This window comes from Colobus angolensis, unplaced genomic scaffold (genome assembly GCF_000951035.1).
Source record: "Colobus angolensis palliatus isolate OR3802 unplaced genomic scaffold, Cang.pa_1.0 Scaffold147, whole genome shotgun sequence".
In the NCBI taxonomy this organism is placed as follows: Eukaryota; Metazoa; Chordata; class Mammalia; order Primates; family Cercopithecidae; genus Colobus; species Colobus angolensis.
The window spans coordinates 10,157,212-10,159,750 of record NW_012114566.1 but is presented as its reverse complement, the minus strand read 5'-3'; the positions used below and the strand labels follow the sequence as shown (position 1 = coordinate 10,159,750).

Here is a 2,539-nt window from a genome sequence, read left to right as displayed (position 1 = left end):
GTCGCTGCTGGACGAGCTGGCCTTCGTGCGCCAGGTGCACGACGAGGAGGTAGCTGAGCTGCTGGCCACGCTTCAGGCGTCGTCGCAGGCCGCGGCCGAGGTGGCCGTGGCTGTGGCTGAACCAGATCTGACCTCGGCGCTGAGGGAGATCCGCGCCCAGTATGAGTCCCTGGCCGCTAAGAACCTGTAGTCCGCGGAAGAATGGTACAAGTCCAAGTTCGCCAACCTGAACGCGCAGGCCGCGCAGCACCGAGGCCATCCGGACCAGCTGCGAGGAGATCCATGAGTACCGGCGCCGGCTGCAGGTGCGCACCATCGAGATCGAGGGCCTGCGTGGGGCCAATGAGTCCTTGGAGAGGCAGATCCTGGAGCTGGAGGAGCGGCACAGTGCCGAGGTGGCTGGCTACCAGGATAGCATTGGGCAGCTGGAGAATGATCTGAGGAACACCAAGAGTGAGATGTCACGCCACCTTCGGGAATACCAGGACTTGCTCAATGTCAAAATGGCTCTTGACATTGAGACAGCAGCTTACAGGAAACTGCTGGAAGGTGAGGAGACGTTTTAGCACCAGTGGGTTAGGCATTTCGGGGCTGAATCCACTTCCCAGTCCAAGTTATCCGCTCCCACCTAGAATCCTCAGTTCTACAACCTCCAAGTCTCATCCACTGGGCTATCACTTAAGAAAGGAGGAGGAGGCATCTAAGGTAGCTTCTAAGAAAACCTCCCAGATAGAGGAAAGTTTTGAAGAAATATTAGAGGAGACAGTGATATCTACTAAGAAAACCGAGAAATCAAATATAGAAGAAACCACCATTTCAAGCCAAAAAATATAATTCCATTGCTTTGAAAAAGTTAATGCTTAAGAGGGAATGATATGCATTTGACTTGTTGAACAGCCTATTCCTGAACCATAACACCTGCCACCACTATAAAATATCTTCAAGGCTTCAGTGTCATATTTAGTATTGAATACTTACCTTCTGTAATAAGAAAACCACCCCTTAGATTGAAGTAAACTGCAGTCCTGGAGCAATCACAGATGAGTTATCTAAGAATACAGCTTTCTGACCTTCAGCTTACGCTTCAGTGATGGATGATTCAGGTGCAGAGGAAGTCCAAACTACGGTGCTAAATCTGTGATCATCGTCATTTGCTGTGAACTGAAATTAAAACTATTCACGCTACCCAGCCATTACCCAGCTAAATAATCTTACTCTAGGTACCTAAAACGTAAGATCACTGCCAAAGATAAATTAATGGTCCATACCCAATTCCACTCTGATAGAACTTTCACAAATAGTAGATGTTTGTTTAATGGACACCTTCCACCTCCCTCAATTCCACATATACTTTTCTTCCATGTAGGAAAAAAATAGTCTAGTGTAGTATTCTTCCCATGTAAACACATTTTGGTTTTTCTCAAAAGAACTTACCCCCATTTGCTCTCTTTGCTCAGTGGGTAAAATTAGATGCATGTTGACCATGTCTATGATTCGCGTAATTACTTATCCCTGCCCATTTCATCTTCTTTCAATTCTGTAGGTTAAAAAAAAAGGCAGTGATGAATTTTAAGGGTTCCCCCAACATATAAAATAATGAAAAGAATCCCTAGACTTTAGGTTTTCAACTTACACAAATCCATTTAATTGGGATAAAAAAACTATTAAGGATATAGCTTTTTACCTTTACTTTAGAAGCACAGTAAATAGTTATTCCACACTGTGATGAAGCTGACCTTAGATTTAGTAGTATAAGCTAGAGGAAGTAAGTGTTTCTATGAGTGGAAAAAGCCAAGGTGTCATTTACGTGTCAGTTCATTTGTGGTGATACAGAATTAGCTTTTTCATCCCCATACCCTTAGAATCCACGTATTCCCCTTCCCACTAGTCTAGGTCCTAAAAATGCCTTGCTTTCACTCTCCTATGTGAGTACTCAGTGTAGGATATTTTGTCACTAGAACACAATGCTGCTGCCCCAAAGTAAAAAAAGAAAAAACAAAAAAACACAACCACTTCTGGTCAATCAACACCACCAGCAAATATAAGAAAGAAATCTTTCTCTTTTCTAAAAGACTTCCCCAACACTTACCCCGTGGTTGCACAGTTGGTGGGGTCCTGCCAGATAGGAAGAGACACCCAGACCAGAGAAGGGGTGTGCATGCGCCTACTCGCTTGCTAGAAGTAGATTCTGGACAGTCAGCTCCTAATCTGCCCAATTGTGTAGCATCTGCATTGCCCAGTCTTTCATGTGTGCCAAGGCTGATGCAGGATTCGTTCTCTGTCCAGCAGTCACTTCTGCCAGAGCTGAAGAGTTGCGCCATCTCTGTTCCATGTCTCCTTCAAGAGCTCTGGTGATAAGGACATGATGCTTTTACTGAACTTTCTTATCCTAGCACATGCTTCAATAGTTCAAGGAACTTGAAAGACACTTTTCTCTTCTTCCTTACTTTTACCCCATCCCTGTCTTTACTCCTCACACTTATTGTAAGACATTAGTAAAATAAGAAATTAAAAGTCACACGAATCCCACCAAAAAAAA

The 2,539-nt window shown here is 44.3% G+C and overlaps 1 pseudogene; it reads left to right on the top strand.

Moving 5' to 3' along the window:
- The window catches only part of LOC105507279, a 20,918-nt pseudogene extending 20,084 nt beyond the window's left edge, over window positions 1-834 (top strand).
- The last annotated feature ends 1,705 nt before the right edge of the window (window positions 835-2,539 follow it).